General features: G+C 35.7%; 1 non-coding gene across 1 annotated transcript; it reads right to left on the bottom strand.

The window, feature by feature from the left end:
* Positions 1–605: 605 nt before the first annotated feature.
* LOC121230070 (small nucleolar RNA R71) lies at positions 606–712 on the bottom strand. Its single transcript, XR_005928022.1, has one exon. It is a non-coding gene; the product is annotated as a small nucleolar RNA R71 (small nucleolar RNA).
* Positions 713–17,535: the final 16,823 nt, after the last annotated feature.

Below are 17,535 nucleotides of genomic sequence, written 5' to 3'. Positions count from 1 at the left end.
CTTTCTGGCAGGTTCTTATAGTTTATGACTAGAAGAAACCCGTCAGGACCATTACATTTTGACAGTGAGATCGATCCATAGTTCGTAGAAACGAAAGAGAAATAAGGCGAAGCTTAAGATACACAGCGGACGAGCAAGATGACGATATTCAAACCACAATCGAGGAGATGGTTGAAAATCAGGAAAACCTGATTCCACCTGCGATTGCTGTTAATCCAGTAAATTAGAATCCTGCTCCACGCACTATGTATGATTATTCTAAACCTACTTTAACAGGAGCTGAATCGAGTATAGTTAGACCTGCTATCGCTGCAAATAATTTTGAACCGAAACCTAACACAATTCAAATGATACAACAGTTTTTCCAATTTGATGGTTTGCAGGATAAGGATCCAAATACTCATTTGGCAAATTTCTTGAAATTCTGCAATACATTTAAAATCAATGGCATTTCTGATGATGCCATACGCCTTCAGCTGTTTCCCTTTGCGTTGAAGAACAAAGCTAAATAGTGGTTGAACTTGCTACCACGAGGGTCAATTACTACTTGGGAACAAATGACTGAAAAGTTTCTATTAAAATACTTTTCGCCAGCTAAAATTGCTAAATTACGTAATGATATCTCTTCTTTTGTACAGATTGATTTAAAAACTCTCTACGATGTATGAGAGAGATACAAAGACCTTTTGCGAAGATGCCCTCACCATGGGTTACCATTCTGGCTACAAGTTCAAACCTTTCATAATGACCTGAATCCTTTAACTCGACAAATGGTTAACACAGCTGCTGGTGGAACCATCAATAATAAAACACCTGAAGATGCTTATGAGTTTATAGAGGAGATGTCACTGAATAACTATCAGTGGCAAGTCATGAGGACAAAGCCAACAAAAATAGCCGGGGTTTTTGACGTCGATTCGGTCACCATGCTCTCTAATCAGGTAGAACTCTTGAATAAGAAAATTGATGGTTTTCTTAGTTCTTCACAAGTTCACCCAGTAATGCAATGCGAAGCGAGTGGAGGGGGATCGAACAATTCAGAATACCCACCTTATAGCCACAACATGGAAAATGAGCAGTTAAATTACGTGGGTAATAATCCTTGATCTCAAAACAATCCTTATAGCAATACTTATAATGTAGGTTAGAGGAATCACCCAAATTTTTCATGGGAAGGCCAAGGAAATCAAAAACCACCACCCCCTCCAGGCTTTCAGCAACCACCATTCTAGTAGGAGAAAAAGCTGAACCTTGAGGAAATGCTAACCAAATTCATCTCGGTGTCAGAGACTCGTTTCTAGGATACCGATACGGCACTCAAAAATCAACAAGCATTAATCCAAGGGCTCAAAACTCAGATTGGACAGCTTGCCAAGTTGATTTCCGAACGACCACAAAGTAGCCTGCCAAGCAATACTGAATCTAACCCAAAGGAACAACTCAACGCAATTGCCATTCATGATGAGGAAGGGTTAGTGGCTAAACCAAGGCCAGAACCGGTGGTAAGCAAATGTAAGAATGATGTGGGCCAAAATTAACAAAAATCGGTAAGTACAAAATATAAACCTCGTGTATCGTACCCCAATGCGACAAGGAAAGACCGCCTAGACGAACAATTTGGTAAATTCCTTAAACTTTTAAAGAAACTACATATTAACCTACCGTTTATTGAAGCACTTTCGCAGATGCCGGACGCAGTCAAATTTTTAAAGGAGCTTCTAGCAAATAAACAAAAGTTAGATGAAAGGTCGCCTGTGGAGCTGAACGCTGTTTGCTCAGCCATTCTTCAGAATAAGCTACTCAACAAACTAAAAGATCTAGGGAGTTTTACGATTCCTTGTTTAATTGGTAGTTTAGATATTAATAATGCGTTGGCTGATCTAGGGGCTAGTATCAATGTTATGCCTTACAAATTGTTTAAGCAACTAGGTCTAGGGAAACCCAAACAAACTAGGATGAGCATTCAATTAGCAGATAAAATTGTCAGATTTCCTAGGGGTATCATTGAAGACGTACTAATTAAAATTGACAAATTTATATTCCCAGTTGATTTTGGTGTTTTAGACATAGAAGAGGATTGTAATGTTCCTTTAATTTTGGGAAGGCCCTTTTTAGCAACTGCTAGAACAATTATTGACATTGGCACAGGTGAACTTACACTTCATGTAGGAGACGAAACAATCAACGTTCAAGCTCACAACTCGAACAACACATCAAAATTTGAAGGTGATTGTACAAATTGTTATACTAAGACTGATCATATAGTACAACCTATTTCGCAGGAAATAAGTTCAAAGGACACACATGAGCCATGTTCAATCCACAACAAAGAATCTACCCATGAAGAATGAAGGTTACGGATCGAGGAGTTAGATGAATGGCTGATATTTAAACCGAGAAAACACGATAAACCAAAACTTTGCCAGAACGAGCTCAATGCCTCACAAATCAACTTAAGGTTGGAGATAAAGTTTCATTAGATGCTGCAGATCCTCACATTGACACTGCCAAAACGAATGAAGAAATTCCTCTTACGGTACTTAACATTTTTCCATTTGGTACAGTCGAGGTAAGTCATCCCAAATTTGGCACCTTTAAGATAAACAATACCCACCTAAAACCTTATTTTGATGGGATTCATAGCAGGAATGAGGAGTATAAACTCCTCAAACCACCATGACCATTCACCAGAAAGGTAAGTCAAGCTTAGACTATAAATAAGCACTTCTCGGGAGGCAACCTGAGCACTAACAATATTAATTTCTTTAAATTTTAGTTTTAACATCTAACATACTAATTGACTCAGGGAACGTAGGCTTTCTAAAGCACACACGGCCAGGCACACGGGCGTGCCTTAGGCCACATGAAAACGAGGTAAAAATTTCTTCCCCAACATGGGATGCGATAAGTTTCCACGACCGTGCAACATGGTCGTGGGTGAAATTGCGAAAATAACACGGGCGTGCGACACACCCGTGTTTTGAAATTGTGGACAAACCTGCCAATTTAACACGGCTATGTGCCTACATAGACGGGCGTGGGAGAAGCGAATGATGATTGACACGATCGTGCAACATGGCCAAGAGCATCGATGCGCCCAATTTCGAAAACCACGAAACACATGGGATAAAACGAAGGCACACGGGCGTACCCTACGACCGTGTGCTCCAATTTCCCTATAAACACCTATTATCTGTCTTAGCTTTATCTTTATATTTTGAAATTACTTTTTATTTCCTGTTTATACTATTTTATCTTGAGTTTTTACAATTTTCAATTTCAACTATTTCGTTACGAGTAATTGTGTTTCCTTATAGTTCCTGATTCTGTCGCAGTTATAAAAGAGCTCCAAAGCTCATCGTCGCATAGGAACTAAAAAATCCACTGGGAAAGGACTTATGGACTAATGAACCTTTACCACCATCGGAGTATCCTCCTCCACTCTCACGCTGATTATTCTCCAAAACTCCAGTTCAAGGAGTTCATTCATCATTCAAGAAGTTTCACTTCTTCCCCTATCTTATGATTATCAATATATCTTTTTCAATATATCTATCTTTGTACATTGAGGGCAATGTACATCTTAAGTGTGGGGGTCTTTCATATCAACATTAGAAATCCATGAATTTTGTCTTATTCTCATGTGATCTTCTCATGCCATGATTAGAATGAATTTTGATTAATTTATGATTTTTATCGATATGTCTTCAATTAAAACTTAGGCATTCATGCATTGATTGTTTAAACTTTAAGATATTAGAGAATCAAGCATGATAAGTTGACTTTTGAATTTAAAATTTTATAGGTTGTTTCTCCCAAGTGTAGGTATTATCTTGAGTTGGAATTCACAAGTTTAAACATCAAAAAGCCATAATTTTTGCGAGATCTTGAGCCTTTAGAGCATCTATTATTTCTTTCATGCTCACTTTCATTATGAGTGTGACAGTATTGAATTGTTAATCTCGAACTTGCTTGATTATGAATGTCAAGACCACACCATTTGATTTGATATTTCAAGATGATAAAGGCACTTAGGTTTAACCCACTCACTCCATAAAAGCCTACCTTCACAATTAACCCTTAATGAACCCCCTTTGAGCCTAACAAACCATTCATTGATTTACCCCTAATATTAACCCATAACTCATTATTTTTGAAATCCCCTAATTTGATCCCTATTTTTGTCGAGATTTGATTTGAACTAATTGCTTAGCTATGTTTTGCTCTTCTATGTATTTGACTTGTTCTTAAAAAAAACATTCATACTTACATATTAGTAATAATTCGGTAGTGTTGAGCAGCAGTATCTAAATTCCATCTTCTGAGAAGAAGCTCAATTGTACTCAATTGATGTTTAATTACTTTTTCTAGTTAGGTAATTGTTCAATTCAATCTCGATTCTAACCTTTTCTTTTAGCTTGTGACCACACCCCCTAACCAAAGCCACGTTACAACCCTTTAAAGACCTTTTGATTGATGTTCATCTCAATATATAGTGGTGGAGATTTGATTTTCATGCAAGCCTATGGTAATGACTTTTCATTATTGACTATTGAGTGCTTTATTTATTGTACTTAAACACCTCGAGTGATTTGAATGAATCTTTAGTGAGGATGTGAAACTCTGTGATATTTTGAATCAAAGCTAATTTCTTAGATTAGGGGAGACACCTATGTTTTCATGATAAAATGCCCAACTTGGAATGTTTGAAACTTTGATGTTCTTTTAGTTAAATTTTCAATGTTTGATTACTTATGGATTAGTTTGAGATATTATTGATGAGAATTATAAGTTGAGAAGAATTTATTTTGATTATGAGTTAAGGATTTTGCTTGAGGACAAACAAATGCTTAAGTGTGGGGGTATTTGATAAACCGTAATTTATACATATTTCTATCCCATGCTTAGCACATTTTATGGATGATTTTTCCTTATATTTGGAGAATTCGGTGCTCGTAATGCCTTAATTTCATGTTTTATACTTAGGTGAGCATAGGAGAGTGAAAGGAACGAGAAACGGACCAAAAACGGAGAAAAAGGGCCAACGTATGAAATCAACACGGCCTAGACTTCCTTACACGGGCAGACCACACGGCCGTGTCAATTTGGCAGAATCGAAGCACGACTCACATGGGTAGACCACACGCTAGTGCCTATTTAACAGGGTTGACCACAATCTGAAGTAATCATACACGGGCGTGTCACACGGGCGTGTCCCTGTCGAGCCCAAACAGAGTCCTATTCAGAAAAGGACTGAAGATCTCCCTTCAGATTCCCTCAGAAGTTTTGGGTTTTCTTATGTTTTGTTATTTTTAAGTTTTGGGTTTTCTTATGTTTTGTTATTTTTATTCATTTAAGATGTTTTCTTTCATTAGTATAAACTAAAACCCCTAAATACCTCAGGGGAATGAAACCTAAGACGGATCTTGTTATTATTATCTGAATTGTATCATAAATATTTGACTTGTTCTTAACTATCTGTTCTTAACTCTTGTTTTAATATTCTAGGATATTGATTCAAGTTAAGCTCTTATTCAGAGGAGGAATAGACCCTGTCTAAGAGTAAATTTATCATAATCAAGCGGAGTTGGTTGCGCGCCTAGAGATAGGGTGACAAGATTTTGTCGAATTAGGGTGAAACCTAATAAGGGAATCCATAGATCGAGTTAATGCAACCTTAGGGCGTTAATTATAAAGAGATTTCAATTATTCAATCTAGGGTTAGAAGTTGTTAGTCTCGGGAGAGATAATAATATAACTTAGGGATCTCTACGGAACAAGTTGAATGAATAAATCGTTCGATTCAGAGTCAAATAACAAGTGAAGTCTAGGTGGATTTTTCCTTAGGTATTGTCTTAATCCATCAAATTTTCTAAAAAGTATTTTCCCCAAATTTCTTTTCTGTGATTTCTTAGTTTAATTAATTGGCTAGATAAACAAAACCCTTTTTTTCTAGGCTAGATAATAAAAAGAAAGTTGATACTAGGACTTTTAGTTCCTTTGGGTTCGATAATCCAGTCTTGCTAAAGCTATACTACTGTTCGATAGGTACACTTGCCTTCATCGTGATAATAGTTAGTTTCAAGAATGATTCATTATAAATATTTAAACCTGTCACGAATATCACGTACCATCCATAGTCATTTTAATTGGCAATTATGCCAATCATTTCTTTTTCTCATATCCGATAAATCACAACTTGTGTGAATAAAACATGCTAGATCATAACTCAATTTGGCCCAAAAGCCAATTACACGATCACTAACCTAACTTACCATATATATCGTACATCACAAATATAGATAAATAATCACTAGGCTTTCACAAAAACATTCTCATGGAAACCATGAACTCACAATATCATGAAGTCAATGCTTACAAACTTTATGTACATACCTATAAAAATTCGTAATACTTACATGCTCTTTCTCTTCTTTGACATACCCATTAAATTACCTATTGAACCACTTGGAATACTAAAGGATACTCGGGAATCTTGTACACACAGTACCATACTAATGCCATATCCCAGATATGGTCTTACATGAAATCTCGTATCGATGCCATATCCTAGATATGGTCTTACACGTAATCTTAATAACCCTAATGTCATGACATTTGTATCCTATCTATTCCTAAGGTTCAACCGAGACTTTTACTTTATCGAATCTCTATCGGTCATTTCCGTAGTATCGTACTCAATAGCATTCACATATTATTTCAATAATATAAAATTTACCACAATTATATCAATTAAGCATTTACACATATATAATTTAATGCTTATTAAACATACGAACTTACCTCAACATAAAAATGATGAAAATGACCTAACCGTCAAATACTCGTTTTTTTCCCCGTTCTAATTCCGAACCTCATTTTTCTTGATCTATAATATCACATTTAACTTATTTAATCATTATGCAATTCAAATCTGCCCAAAATCACATTATGGAAAAAATTAAATTTTACCCTTAAAGTTTGACATTTTTATAATTTAGTCCCTAGGCTTATAAAATGAAATGTACTCAATTTCTTCAACACCCATGCCTAGCGGAATCTTATACATGCTTATAGTAGCCCACATTTTTCTTTATTCACATTTTCACACCTACTTTTCAACTTTTTACAAATAAGTCCTTTTTAGGCATTTTCATCCAAAATCACTTAGCAAAAGTCGTTTATCATACACCAAGCATACATTTTCTACCATTAGACATCAAAATACACAAATATCCATCATGGGTAAAATTTTAGACTTTGATTATTTCTTAAATTAGTGGTAAATAGATAGATCATGTTACAATGATTTCAAAAACATAAAAATCATTAAAAAAGGGGCTAGAATAGACTTATAATCAATCTTGGAAGCTTGAAAAACCCTAGCCATGGCTTCTTCTCGATACATTCGGCCATGGTGTAGAAGATCAGTAAAAATTGGCTTTTAATTTGGCTTTTTTATTCATTTAATTACCAAATTACTAAAATGCCCTTAATGAAAAACTTTAGAAACATACCTAACCATGTCCATTTTTGTCCAAAAACTTAACCAATTTTCTAATTACCATTTAATGACCTCAAATTTAAAATTTCATAGCAATTAGACACCTCTAGCATGTAGAACTTAACTTTTGCACTTTTTACAATTTAGTCCTTTTGACTAAATTAAGTGCCCAAACATCAAAATTTTCGAATGAAATTTTCACGAAATCATTCCATAAAATTGTAGACATAAAAATATAATAAAAATAAATTTTTCTACATCGAATTTGTGGTCCCGAAATCACAGTTTCGACTAGACCCCAAATCGGACTGTTACACTCGGCCTAGACGTTATAGCTGGATCCAAAAGTGTCACATGAAATGGGTTGAAAAACCATTGTCGTTAGGTTAAAACCTTCCCAGTTCATTACCCTCTGGAGCTATCATTATTTTCAAAGCTTTTAAACATTTAGAGATTGAACGTGTTTGTAGCAAAGCTTGTAAAAACGTTGTGTCCAGAAAATTCGTTCAAGATTTTAGAAAACCATCACAGCTTTAAATAAGTAAAAACCAAAAACCCAAAAGCAACGTCAAAATTTTAAAGAGTCCAGAGTCCCGGAAATAACAACTTCAGTGCCAAAAACTTAATAACCCAAAAACAAAATAAAATAGTAAAATAGGTGGTCACCGTCGAGTCCTCCACTGCACCGATCCCCCTAAGACTGTGGGTTACTTGAATAGAAAAACAGAAAAGCGGTGAGTTTTTGTAACTCAGTGTGTAACCCAGCAGAGTTAAGCATGTATACATACAAAATATTACAAATCAAACAGATTGACAATCGGGCTTGAGCCCTTGTCAAATACAAATGCAGATTTGATCCTGAGCCCATTTCAGATACAGATACGGTTACAGATTTGAAAATCAGATAACAGAATCCTACCCCATCCTCTACACACCATCTCCGACCATCCCTACACACCATGTAGGGTTTAAAACACCCACCCAGCCCTACACACCATGCTGTGCTGTTGTGGCACACATCAAATATAATGCAGCTGTGCTGCCAGATATTAGTCATAATCTGCCTTTCAGAACACTTCCTCCAATGTATATATCATCCCACCCCAATCATAGTAACAAAACATGCATACAGAATTAACTAATAAATCATGATTAACATGCTTTTATAAACAGATAACAGATAAATAAACATAGGCATGCTAATGACCATATTTCAGTCTAACAGATCATTTGGTTATACGGTTAGATAGCATTTACCGACCCCACGATAGGCCCATGGTCGATTAGGATGACTCGTGTGACCCTACAGAAAATTTTAGTAACATGGGCCTGCACGCCCATGTAGGTTGCCTGTGTGGGCCAAAACGCCTAGATTGGCGTTGCCCCTATGGATTACACGGCTTGCCCTAGTTGCCATACACTCGTGTAGGCTCATACGATTGTGTGGCCTACACGCCCAATTCAATATAGCCCGTGTTGTAACACCCCAAACCTGGCCTAGACGCTATGCCGAAATTTGGCGTGTCACATTGAAGTGTTTTTCAAAAACCATGTTCTCATTGAAAACCCTTCTTACTATTTAAAACCTCTGGCCATTTGAAAACTTGTGAAAACCTCAGTTTCCATTGGTTTATTAAAAGTCATTCTCTTGTAAAACATTATTATCTTTAAAACTTTATTTTCTCCGAAAGCTTAGTTTAAAGTTTTTGCGAAAACGTGATATTTTGACAAACAGTTATATTTTGGAAAAAAAAATTGTGTTCTACTCCAGTAGTTATAAAACAGTACATAAAAGTCCAAATTTAGAACCAGAAATTAAAAAAGGCCTTGTTACAACCCAGATCAAATATATGTACTTGTAAATAGATAACTAAAAAGAAAGTCATAAACAATAGCAGTTGTGTGGCCACCTCCGAGTCCCTTGCAGCACTGATCCTCCTAATGCTGGAGATTACCTGCATAGTTAATAAACGAGGTGAGTTTATGAAAAATCAATGTGTAATCCCCTCCTAAACTAAAACAGTTAGTAAACAGACAGAATTCAGAATCAGTTTGGGCCGAAGCCCATTACAGAATTAGTATCATATGAAGATATGCAGACATATTACCAGCCCAGTCCAACCAACACACCACCAGTACCAACCAGCACACCATGTGGGGATAAAATCGACCCACCCAGCCGACACACCAAGCTTAGCATCGATTGCGGTACTAAGTCAACAGGACGGCTCAACACCGTAGACATGACATCACATAGCCGTAAATAGGATAGCACATAGCCGTAAACATCGCAGAAATGCTACCAAATAACAGGACGACTGGAAGCCGTAAGCAGAATGGCACAATGGCACAAAGCCATCGATAACTGCATTATGTTAGGCACATAGCCCTCAACTAGAGTAACACAACAGGCACACAGCCCTAGGTAAATGTGATCGACACAGAGTCGTCAATAATCATATATTGGCATATAGCCTTAGGCAAAAACATTTGGCACACAATCATAATCAGGTTGGACAAAGCCATATATAGGTTAGCACAAAGCCATAATCAGAAAATTGGCTTTAAGCCATCGGTAGCTGTATCATGTTAGGCACATAGCCATCAGCGACAGTAATATAGTCAGCACACAGATCGACATAGAGTCATCAATAATCATATATTGGGTTTAAAAGCCACTGGTGGATCCACATGATCCTTAATCGGTGGATCCACAGTCGTCAAGCAACATGCGATCATCAATAGGTGGATCCACGATCGTCAAGCAACCATGCGATCCTCAATTTCTTCCTTCGTTTCATAATCCCCACGATGTGCAACATAATATTATATGAATGCAGCAAATATACACATGGCATAATAAATCATACAAATCATAGTCACAATAGTCCAATCACAGTCATACATTCTCATTCAAAACATAGTCAAATCAATCAAATTGTATTATCAGTGAGTTATATACCCTAGAGGGGCAGAACGGTCTTTTTACAGATTAAGGGTATTTTAGTCATTTTTGGTAAATCTACAAACCAAGGGTATTTCGATAATTTTGCAAACCAATGGTATTTCTGTAATTTTTGAAAGTCAAGGGTATTTTTGTAATTTTGTAAACCAGGGGTATTTATGTAATTTTCCAAATCAAGGGTATTTCGATAATTTTCCAAATTAGGGGTGTTTTGGTAATTTTACAAATTAAAGGTATTTTAGTAATTTTACAAGTCAATGGTATTTCGATAATTTTATAGGTCGAGCGTATTTTGGTAATTTCACAAATCAAGGGTATTTTGGTAATTTTACAAACCAGGGGTATTTTGGTAATTTTACAAGTCGAAGGTATTTAAGTAATTTTACAAGTCAAGGGTATTTCGATAATTTCACAAATTAAGGGTATTTTGGTAATTTTACAAACCAAGGGTATTTTGGTAATTTTGCTAATCGAGGGTATTTTAGTAATTTTGTAAACCAATGGTATTTAGTAATTTTGTAAACCAAGGGTATTTCAGTAATTCTACCCTATAGAGCTATTTCAGTAATACTAGCCTATAATATGAGATTTACATAGTCCAATCCAATATTTACTACACAATCATACAATTTATCCACTTGGGCCCATGGACCCATTGGCCCATCCCAACCCATCGTGGCCCAAAGCAACCTAAGCCCACGAGAGCACTCATGATGGCCTCAACCATCACGTCAAAGCTCCCACACGTGCGCTCGCACGCTCGTGTGGCTGCCATCACCGTGTGACTGGCATTTCGGCATTTCGGCATTTCGACATTTGCTGTTCTACAGCTAGAGTAGTGCGAAATACACACCTATTTATGAGAACGAGACGAAGTCCATGATCACTAACCTTGGCACATCCTACATTGAGTCTTAATCACTTTTTCCCTCACCAACTCATCTTCTTCGCTCTATTTAAAGCCAGCTTCTCACCAATTCCCATGTTAGCTTCCCGATGTGGGATTACTTTCAACCATTAGGAAAATTCCCTATTTTTTTATGACCACTTCAACCATAGAGTTCCTGTAATATCCCGAATTAGGGCCTAATCAGAATAGTGGTTTTGTGACCACAAATCCAAGATAGAAATAATTATTTTATAATTATTTTGATGTTTATGATATGATTGCATGATTGTGTGAAAATTTCGTGATGAAATCCTACGCCTAAAGTGCTTAAATTGAAATTAGGGACTAAATCGAATAATGTGCAAAACTTGCATTCTAGGAGTTTTTAGTATGAAATTGTTTTGGAATATTAATGATGAGGTCTTAAATAGCAATTTGACCAATTTCTAAGTCTATGGACAAAAACTGGACATGGATGAAATTTTTGGAAAGTTTAGTAGTAAGGGCATTTTGGTCATTTAGTTATTAAAATGAATTAAAAACAAAATTAAAAGCCAATTTTTGTCCATCTTCTTCATTAGGCCGAAATTTCAAGGGTTCTCCATAGTTAGGGTTTGTTTCAACCTTTCAATCTCTATAGTAAGTGATTCCAAGCCCCGTTTTTAATGTTCTTTATGTTTTTGGAATCCCGGTAGCTCGATTAAGCTTATGCTAGCAATAATTCAACCTAGGGTTCATATTTGGAAAAATACCCATAGGTGAAATTTGTGTATTTTGGTGTTTTATGATAGGATATGAGGTTTTAAATTATGTTAGACAACTTGTACTACTCGGTTTTAAGCGAAAATGAGTAAAATGGCTTAATTGGTAAAAATACCTAATAGTCATAAGTATATGTTAGAGTGTGAATTTGATGTTGCCATAGAAGGGAAAAATGATCAGCATGTCATAAAACATAAGAATAAGGGATGAAGTTTAATTCCCGAGCCTAGGGGCAAAAATGTAATTTTGCCAAATTTTGTATTAAATGTTGTTTTGATGAATGTATGTATTAAATAAGATTAATTTGGCATTATAGATCAAGAGAAATGACATTCAAGTCGCGATCGAGGGAAAAACAAAGTTTACGAAGAATAGGCTCGATTGCTAATAATTTTGTACCGAGGTAAGTTCATGTGTAAATGTAGTAACATAATTGTCATTTTGAGCAATTTAATGTTGTTTATATGATATGATGCTTATTATTATCATGAATTGTTATGTTTTGTGGTTATTGTTGAATAATATGTAATTATGTGAATTACTTGATAAGTATGAACTATCACTGAAGTGTCGATTTTGATATTCCGTGGAAGACAACAAAGATGTGTAATCAAGGAAAAAGCCTGTTTGAACCTTGTGAATAGATTAGAATACAAGTGACATGTCACTAGGATATTTGAGTTCCGAACTCGTTGAGTTGAGTCCGAGTTCGTGAGATGTAACTAGGCATCCGAGCTCGTTGAGTTGAGTCCGAGTTCACTTATGGATGCGAACGCCCGAGCTCGTTGAGTTGAGTCCGAGTTCACTTATGGGCGGGTTACATGGTAGTTTGGCTACATAAGTTCCGCAGGCTATTGAGTTTGTCTAGCTGCGGGTATGGCTCTTATGTTCATGAGATCAGTGTATTCGAATTATATTCCGATGTGTTCAACGGGTGAATCTTAAGTGAATAAGAAGAAGGCCTAAAACGAAGGTGACATGTTGGTAAGTGTGGTAAATGAGAAAATTTGACAGGTATGTGCTTAAACCCTCAGGTTGAAAACTTGGTATGATGAAATCGTAGAAAGATATTAAATACAAATGAAACATGAATGTCTTGGTGTTGTTTATGCAAATGATGTTTTATGTGGGATTGTGTGATTATGTTACTTGCTATTTGCATGTGAACTTACTAAGCATTTGTGCTTACTCCCTCATTTTCTTTCATTGTAGTTTTGACAAGCTGGCTTGAGAATCGGGATAGGTCGAAGACTCGTTCACACTATCCGAAGGCCTAAATTGGTAAAATGGCTTGTGTGTTTTGAATATGACATGTATGGAAAAATACTCACTTTGTGTAAATGATCTTATGATATGGCTATGGTTTGTCAAGAAAAGGGTTTGTAAATTATTAGCCATTGGAATGGCCAATCTAAGTCATATTTGATGGTATGTATGTTTAAAATGCTATTTAGTCCATGAAAATCCTTAGTAAAGTGAAATTTGCCATAAAACAGAATCTAACAGCAGCAGTGATTTAAATTTAAAAAATCACTAAAAATAGTAGAAATGGAATTAAATGGTGATTAAGTTATGAAATTTAAGCTTAATGAGTCTATTTTCATATGGATTGAACAAAACAGGTATATAAATTATATTTTATGAGATATTTGAATTTTGGTTAAACAGGGCCAGAGTGATTTCTGGATCCCCTATTCTGACTTTAAAAATTCATCATAAATTGTAAACAAATAATTAAAAGTCATACTTTATATGTAGAGATTTCTTATTGAGTATAGTTCTAATAGAAACAAACTTCGTAGACATTGAAATTCTGTACAGATAGATATTTGATTCGAAATACACAGAGGTCAGAGCAGTCGAACCATGAAACAGGGGAGACTTTAACTAATAAACTGTACTAATTGGTTCAACAAAAAATTCTAGAAAACAATTAGTAAATATATATATGAGTTTATTTTCATGGAAAATTTACAGAATTGTATTTCGAGTTTCGAAACTCGAGTATGAATTTTTAAGCAACTATGATGCAGATTGTTAGCTTGACTGGAAATTTTAAAAATAAATTGTTTGAGCTCTTTAAGTAATGAATTAAGTCTGTTAACACCTCGTGTTCGAATCCAGCGACGGTCTCGGGTACGGGGTGTTACAGTTCCATTCCAACTCCACCTCCTACACAACTCAAACAGCATAATAAATACTCCACTTTGTATCCCAAGACTTGAACCTTAGACCTCACAGTTACACAACACGCCATCTTGCCACTACACCACAAGGCTCTTTGTGTCACCATTTTAGCCTCAATTAATTATAAGGTCTATAGGCCAAAGTCCAAGTTCCTTTAAAAGAAAAAACAAAATAAATTGCAAGAGACAGGACTTGAACCTAGGCTCCCTTGCAACCTTAATGACGCCACACTCACTAGACCACATGCTTCATTGTGTCATTATTTACCACAATAATTTAAAAGGCCTTCATCCAAGCACCCAGGGTTTTATTCACTTAAAACCAAAATTTTTGCTAAAGCCTAGGTTTGAATCCAAGATTTCTCCAACACTTCTCAGGGCCATTTACCACCAAAGCAGACATTTAATTGTGTCATTTCCTTGTACAATTAAATGCTTATATACAACCTCCTTACGGACCCATACACAAGGCCCAATACTTCTAGGCCCAAATTCGGGGCGCTACACGTGTGGCCCATACGGCCACACTTCAACCATCACACGTGTAACACACCTAACCTGTATCCTTTGCTAGAATAGGGTTATGAGGCATTGCCGATCAATACACATTATTCACATACAAAATACATACATTTAAGCATTCATATATAAAACTCATCAAGCAAATTCACATTGTCCCTTTTTATGGCTCTATGAGGCCTTAAAGCATGCTTAGAAGTGGTTCGGGACTAAACCGATAACATTCACAAACTTTAGGAAACTTAAAGATTTTCAAACATTAAAGGGTTACACGCCCGTGTGAATAGGCCGTGTGCCTCACAGAGCTACCAGACATGCCGTATTACAGGCCGTGTGCAAACAGGGCATACATACTGACTTGCACCACACGGCCGAGGACACGCCAGTGTGCCAGGCCGTGTGAAATTTAAGGGAGGTTACTGACTTGGGTCACACGACCGACTACACGCCCATGTGCTAGCTCGTGTGCCACACACGGCCAATAGACACGCCCGTGTCAAAACTGTAGGGTATACTGACTTTAATTCAAAGGGAACCCCAGGGGACACACGGCCGTGTAACATGACTGTGTGTCGCACATGGCTAAGATACACGCTCGTGTCTTTGCCAGTGTGGACAAAAATAGGCCATTTACAAAGCCAATTTTCCACCCTTTTCTCATGAACACCTAAACATCAAAATGGTAACATTTTTACACATATAAAGGCAACCAAAAACATACCAATTCCACATATCAAGCTATCTATCATCAACCAATTCAACTACTAAATTCAATATTCAAAAAATACCAAATCATTATACCTAAAATCATCACAACTTGCATAAATTTAAAATGCGTTAATTCAACAACTTATGATCTATTTTATGCCTCAAAATCAATCCACAACATATCATCTTTTAAACATTATCTTACCAAATAGAAACTAACTACTTGGGCAACCATATAACCATTTCAAAACATAAGGCAACTTATACATCATATATTATTCATCAAATACATGATCCAAGCCAACATAAATGGCTAAAACCACATCAACATTTGCATCATTAACAAGCTAAAACACATGACTAATATCATAGCTCAAAACATACCAAAATGACACTAGCCTATACATGCCATATACCATATATACAAAGCTTCCAAAAATACCAACGAGACGATAGTGTGATGACGTATTCCTGAAGATCCTCGAGTCTTAGCTAACTTTAATAATATGAAAAAAACATGGAAAGAACACACAAAGTAAGCTTTAAAAGCTTAGTAAGCCATACACAAATAAATCATTTTATGAATCAATATCATTACCATCAATTAAGCAAGATATGGATAAGCACAATTAAATACACATTCAAAATCACTAACCTTTCTATTAATCAATTTATACTTCTCAAATATACCAATTCATATTACTTTCTCTTCTCAAAGCTCGTTTGAATTTCGTACATACCTAAATCACTTAGCTCATTCACATATTCTTTCTCGACTTGACTTTACCCGTTGAACCGTTCAGAATCAATAAGGATACTCAGAAATCACATAAGCGCATACAATGCCATATCCTAGATATGGTCTTACATGTTATCACATATTGATGCCACTGTCCTAGACAGGGTCTTACAAACGATGCCAATGTCCCAGACATGGTCTTACATGTAATCTCAATACAATGCCAATGTACCAGACATGGTCTTACATGTAATCACATCTCGATAAACTAATGTCATGGCATTCGTATCCTATACTATTCCTAAGGTTCGTACGGGACTTTCGAATGTCGAAACTCTATCGATTCTTGCTCGTAAGTGCTCATTCAACATTTATAACAATTCAATGGCAAGTAAACACATATAATTAAATTTAAAGACATTTATTTGCATATGAACTTACCTCGTAGTCGGAAGAGACGAATTGGATCAATTACTTGATAACTTTCAATTTTCCCCGATCTAGATCCGATTTCTTTCTTTCAAGATCTATACGTATTCAAAATTAATCTATTTACTCACCAATTTAAACAATTTCATACACAAACACATAATTTAGCCAATTTTCACTTTGGCCCTAAACTTTTACATTTCTTAGAATTTAGTCCTTATTTCAATAAACACAAAATTACACCAATTCAATTCAAACCCATGCCTAACCGAATTTTGTATAACTTCATAGCAGCCCATATGTTCGTTTATTTTACACATTTAACCACACATTTTGCACATTTCTCAAATTAGTCCCTTTTATGCAATTTCACTAAAAATCACTTTACAAAACTTCAATATCTATCATCAAGCTTTCAAAATTCATCAACAATCATTCAAAAGCTCAAGCATTCACAAAAGGCAACTCACAAATTCATCAACAATTTCAGAAATTAAGGTACAGGCTAGCTAGATTACTAAGCAACGATCACAAAAACATAGAAATCATAAAAAACGGAACAAAAATGAACCTTCAATTGATCACCAACATGGTCGAACCCTAAAGATTCATATTTTCTTTCTTTTCTTTTGATTTTTGGCTAGGAATGATAAAAGATGATAGGAAATTTTATTTTGTTTTATTAATATTAACTTAATAACCAATTTACAAAATTAACCCTAATTAAAAGCCACCATATTTCATGTTATTAAACCCATTTATGTCAATTTTCACTTTCAGTGGTATAATTGCAACATAAGGACCTTTCGTTTAATAAGCCATAGCAATTAGACA

This window comes from Gossypium hirsutum, chromosome A05, assembly GCF_007990345.1.
Source record: "Gossypium hirsutum isolate 1008001.06 chromosome A05, Gossypium_hirsutum_v2.1, whole genome shotgun sequence".
NCBI lineage: Eukaryota > Viridiplantae > Streptophyta > Magnoliopsida > Malvales > Malvaceae > Gossypium > Gossypium hirsutum.
The sequence above is the reverse complement of the archived record's forward strand: the minus strand, read 5'-3'. Positions and strand labels throughout refer to the sequence as shown.